Below are 6,407 nucleotides of genomic sequence, written 5' to 3' on the forward strand. Positions count from 1 at the left end.
TGCCCATTGGTCCGTGGGCAGCCCTTCTCGTTCCGCAATCCTCTCGAAGACGTTGAGGTAGGCTTCCACGTCATCTGCGGAAGTCATCTTCTGCAGCGAAGCTTGCACTGTGGCCCTTGCGGTTGGTTGTCCTCCTTGGGCCCTCTGTGGTAGGGTGCTCTGAATTGCTGCGACCGCAGGCCATTGTACCATCACCGCCTCTCGCAGTGTTGCAATTTGTTCCATTAGCAGGCGATTAGTCTCTTGCTCCATTCCAAAAATCCAGGCCCAAAGATTTTTAAAGAGACCATCTCCAGCAACTACTTGCTGGAGATTACATTGCATTCCTGGATTTTCATGTCTCTAATAGTGGGACATGGACTTCCTCCAGCCCCACTAGGCATAATAACGGAACCTAGAGGTGACGTAGTGACCATCCACTATCACGCCCCTCAGTACCTCACAACACACATATATATATATATAACAGACACACACATATATACTGTGAGGGATTAGCATTTAGGATCGGTAGCAACCTGGGCATAAGCAGTCAGAGACAGTGACACATAGGATAAAGTCTTTAGTCCAGGCTTTGCCTGGGTTTATTTCCAAGCAAACAAAGCAAAATACAGGCCTTTACATCAGGCAAACATAAAGTAAATCCTGCTCGTCTGAGCACTGACTATACAAGGAGCGTCCCTGTCTACACACTGGTAACCAAAATGGCTCCTGCACACAGCCAGCCAGGACTCTCAGACCTGCAGAGGTCTCAGCTCTCCTCCTGGCCCTGTAGGCCCAGGCTTTATAAGGCCTGGTACCAGCCCCACCTGGTACGTGGGAGTGACCATCCCACCCTTCGCTTTGGTCACTCCAGGAAAAGCCGGCCCGGATTATGCGGCTTGGAGCCACCTACTTGCTACAACGTGTCAGTAACTTAATGTTACTGACACCATACTGCCGGCTTCCTCCACCGAGCCCAGGCTGCTCGGTGGCACGTATCTGCCCAAGCGCTCCCCAAGGCAGCATAGGAGAGCATCCTAGGCGACACATATCTGCCCTCCAGCACCTTGCCGGTCACCGTCTCACAATACATATATATATATATATATATATATATATATATATATATATACATACACACACACATATATACATACAGACACACATATATACACATACCCTGGGGCCCAGTCCACTTCTCCATGTGATAGCAGCAGGAGAGGCAGACACAGCAGCCTCTGTTCAGCAGGAGGCAGGGGCAGCACATGATGACATCATGACTGTGCTTAGCTCCATGCTGGCCCGTGTGGCTGCCTCCCTCCTCCCCCTGCTCTTCTCTACTTCCTCTCAGGCTGGCTGCACTGCCTGCCCTGTGATCGGTGCGGTGGTGCAGACAAAGCGACCAGCTGGTAATTATGTACATGACAGTGGGTGGCCTATGTGTATACCCTCCGGTAGCGTGGGTGTATGAAGTGTGCCTGGAAGCTGAACCTGCTCCATATGTGGCATGTCGACTGTCTTTGACAGCTTACACCCATCCACAGCATCTGGGATTGGAGATAACAGCTGTTAGCTACCGCGTTCCCCTGAAAATAAGTCATCCCCTGGAAATAAGACCTAGTAGATATTTTGCTAAAATGCTAAATATAAGGCCCTCCTCAAAAGTAAGACCTAGCATCTCTGTCCCTGCTGTGTGAATCTGCTGTGATGAGCTCCCCCTCGTGGCCGGAAGCTGTACCTTCCCTGCTGTACAAGTGGTCCAGGAACTGCTGTGGGCGATCGTTACAGTCTGCAGACAGTATGTGGGAGCCAGGTACTTTACAGCCCTTATTTTGTGTGGCCCTGTGTGTGAGTCAGGCAACCAGTGTGTCACTTTTATTCTTTAGGGGGTGATCGTTACAGTCTCCAGACATTGTGTTCATGGAAATAATAGCAGTAACAAGAAATTCTTGATAGTTTTCACAGTTTGTCTGGTTATGCTGGTTTGTGATGACAACTACTGTACAGTATATCATAAATGTTCATTTTTTTGTTCAACAATACACGTGAATTTTTCTTCGTAGAAAAATACGACATCCGCTGAAAATAAGACCTAGCGCATCTTTGTGAGTAAAAATTAATATAAGACACTGTCTTATTTTCGGGGGAAACAAGGTATTTAGAAGCATTTAAAGGGAACAACAGATGGTGAGAGCTCTCTCAGTCTTGAAAACAACCCTCCACAATGAGATCGCAGCATGCCGCATCCAGGTGTCATATCAGACTAGGGCTTTGTGAACACCCTGAGGCTGCCATGTATTTCTGCCTATTAAGGGGTGCTTGTGCCATGTCTTAATAGAATGTCTGCAGAAATACAATATACTGCATTGCCGAAGTATTGCAGTATATTGTATAAGCAATAAAACTATTGTTAATTAAGATCCCTATGAAAAGTAAAAATAACTTAAAGAGTAAAAAATTCCTCTGGAGTGAAGGGGTTAAAGGTTATGTCCATCTTCAAAACCAATTTTTGTTACTAACCCAATTAATCTAAGATAAAAAAAAAAAAGAAGCAATTTTGCAATAGATCATAATTAGAGATGAGCGAACGTGCTCGGCCCCGCCCCTTTTTCGCCCGAATACCGCGATTTTCGAGTACTTCCGTACTCGGGCGAAAAAATTCGGGGGGCGCCGTGGCGGCGCGGGGGGTTGCAGCGGGGAGTGGGGGGGAGAGGGAGAGAGAGAGGGCTCCCCCCTGTTCCCCGCTGCTACCCCCCGCACCGCCGCGCCTCTCCCCGCCCCCCGGCGCCCCCCGAATCTTTACACGCGAGTACTGAAGTACTCGAAAATGGCGGTACCCGGGTGCGTAAGTACTCATTACGAGTACGTTCGCTCATCTCTAATCATAATTAAAAATTTCCTGTCCTTTTGTTTCTTAGTTTCTACAGCTCCTATCCCAATCTTTGTGTCTCCATGGTAACAGACAACAAACAAATCCTATGTAGTCTGCTTCTGCAGTCATATTCATTTCTATCTGTCCTTTACCACTTGGCTAATCTGTATGACTTTAGCATAAAGTAAGGAACAAATAGAAAGAAATCTGACAGCAGGATTTGACTACACAAGGTTTGTTTTTGTTGTCTGTTACCATGGAGACACATAGATCTGAAGAGGAGCTACAGAAAGAAATTTGAAAATTCGTAATCATGCAAATTTTTGGATCATTGAGATAAAATAAATGGTTATGATGGTGGACGTGGCCTTTAACCTCATCATGGAGGTATTTACTTTACTGTAGAGTATTGCTTATGGCCCTTTATCACAGAATGATTATCGTTTAGTTTCTCGGATTGCGGGAATCTGAACAATAATTGTGCAGTTTAAATACTTGCAGCAACTGAATAATGAATGGTAATTCATTTGCTTATCATTCGTCGTTCAGTTTATGCAGGCATAAAAACTGAACAATGTATCTGCCTGTTCATCTATGAAAGACTGCCTGTTTACTGTGAATGGAGCTGGGCGGGCCGGAATGATCCTTCTGGAATGAGTGAACATTGGTCCTGTGTGAAAGCACAGGAGCGATTATCGCTGGGCCCTTAGAGTGCAGTTCTGGGTATAGTTCCTGATGGCACTTGCACTGCTGGATTAGGAAGCAGGGACAGACAGAATGCAATGACAGAAGTTAAAACTGTAGGTCAAGGAACGTTTAAATGGGACAATTATGGCCTGACTAATAGCTGGAAACAGCGAATTCGAGTGATAGTCACCCCATGTACACACTACATCTGACAGGGCACTGAGTGACAAATCACTTGTCGAAGTCGCTTGGTTTTTAGTCTATTCACAGAATGACTATCAATACTGTATAGTTGTTGGGATGGCTTTCAGGCACTTTCTGTTGAAATTATCTACCAGTTTGATATATTACACACCTACCTTCCCACTGGGAAACATTTGAGTTGTGTCCAAGATGGCGGCATTCAAATTGTCTATCATTTTTTGTGATGGCTTAACCACTTTCCTCCTTCCCTGCAGCTTGTATATAAAATTGGATCACTGTCTGCTAAACTGTTTTCATTCTATATGGGTATTTTCATACTTTTGAGACACCCTGGACATTGAATGATAAATACATTGTAATAGATTAAGGGACCTAACACCTAGGCCTCATGTCCACGGGGAAAATCAGGCCCGCCGCGGATTCTTCATGTAGAATCCACAGCGAGTTCCTCCTGCCCCGCGGACATGAGGCTGAAAATCAGAATAAACTCACCTGCTCCGGACGATGCGGATCTTCCTTCCTTCGCGGCCGGATCTTCTTTCTTCGGCCCGGCGGATGTGCTTGGCGTGCTGCGTGCATGCGCCGGGCACATCCGCCGGGCCGAAGAAAGAAGATCCAGCCGCGAAGACGGGAAGAACCGCATCGTCGGAGCAGGTGAGTTTAATTCTGGTACGGGTGTTCCGTGGATCCGGACAGTTTCCATAGGCTTCAATAGAAGCCTGCGGGAGCCGTCCCCGCGGAAGACCCGCACTAAAATGAAGCATGTCCATTTTTTTTCCCGCACGCGGATCCGCGCCTGACGGGAAAAATGACATCCGCAGGTATTTAACTACCTGCGGGTGTCAATGCATCCCTATGGGGCGCAGATCCGCGTGCGGGAGAAACGCTGCAGATTTTAAGCTCGTGCACATGAGGCCTTAGGTGTTGAGGTACTGCCATGGCCCCACCAGCAGTGCAATGGATAGTAAGTTACAACAGGAAATTTAAGCAGTCATAGAACTATCAGTCTGTCAAAGTCAACCAATAAAACAAAATGTGATTGTTCTCAGCAAGAAAAACAAAGTAGTAGATATGATCCCACTTAATGGCCAACCCCCCTCACAGTATAGACGCAGTTAAAACTAACTATTATTTGAAATATTAAAACTAGGGCTGAACCAGACACACAAAGACAGAATAGAAAGGGAGAACCTCTTGCAGACCCACTCGTGGGAAGGGAAAATCACCAGGAGCAGGGATGCGGGCCTCTAGGCGCACAAACACCACACAGAAAGTCAAATTGTAACAGTGATCCGAAGATAAGCATCATTGAGTATTCCACATGTAACTGACTCCTGTTGACCAGTGCCTTTCAAGATGAAAATGTGAGTTTTCCTGAAAATGTGAGTCCTGTTTCCCTGAAAATAAGACATACCCTGAAAATAAGACATAGCATGATTTTCCAGAATTTTTGAGGATGCAAAAGGATTTTTCAGGCTTTTTGGGGATGCTTGAAATATAAGCCCTACTCCAAAATTAAGCCCTGCTAACAGTTAATTAAAAAAGTCAATTTAAATAGTGTCCAGGCAGCTATACATGTAAAAAAGTTAAACCTTTTTGAACAAAAATTAATATAAGACACTGTCTTATTTTCGGGGAAACACGGTAGTCACAAGAGTACGTTATGTGAGATTAGCTGATCAATTTTGTATTATTAGGTAGTTTCGATGGAAATACATGGACTAAGGTTTACAAACTAACTTCATTCATTCACAACGAGGGATCTGTGATATGATCCATCAAGATTCATTAGAGCTAATTGGTTCTAGGTATATTTATATAGTTTTTTGGCTCATTAAAGTAGTTAATTGGTTCTTGGTTCAACGCATTTCCCTTTATCCAACAGTTCATCAGGAACCATTAGAACCCTCTCTAGATACAACTAGAGGTGATAGATATTCCCCAGACTTGGGAAAAAATTAGAGTTGAAGTGTATATGTATCTAGACCCAACTAAAGCAATTGTCAGAATACTAGTTCTCAATAGGCAGCAACCTAGTTAAGGTCTCTTGCTAACCCGTGCCTAAGCAGTGGTTTAGCCAGAGTCCGACCTTAAATAGTCACAGCTAGAGTCTTGGAGTCATTTCTAGATAGGATAGAACGGTAGGCTGTGGGGTTAAATTCACAGCTTTCCCAACTAGAGTCTTACTATCATTATTGGCCCAGCTTCTAGCTCAAGTGTAATTACAGGATCTTCATATGGAGGCTATTTGGTAATACAAGACTTTGGACTAACTACCGACCTATGGTTCCATAAGCAGACTCAATAAAACTGCTGGAAGCGCAACTTTTTTTTTTTGCATAGTAAAGTGGGAACGGTGGGGGTTTGACATATTTTTGATTATGTTTTTTACTATTTCTTTATACTTTTTTAAACTTTTTATTTTTGTCCCAATAGGGGACCTAATTCTTCCAATACACTATTATACCTCAGTATTAGAGATGCTCGGGTCTGCATTATTTGAGTCGAGCTTTTCGTAAAATTCGAGAGCTCTACTCGAGTAACGAACCCCATTGACTACAATGGCAGACTCGAGCATTTTTGTATGTGGAATGCCGGGTGCCAAGCTTTTTTTTTTTTCTCTCTCTCTCTCTGTGTCATGGTGGGGAGGGGCCAAAACAGG

This window comes from Eleutherodactylus coqui, chromosome 2 (genome assembly GCF_035609145.1).
Source record: "Eleutherodactylus coqui strain aEleCoq1 chromosome 2, aEleCoq1.hap1, whole genome shotgun sequence".
Taxonomy (NCBI): Eukaryota; Metazoa; Chordata; class Amphibia; order Anura; family Eleutherodactylidae; genus Eleutherodactylus; species Eleutherodactylus coqui.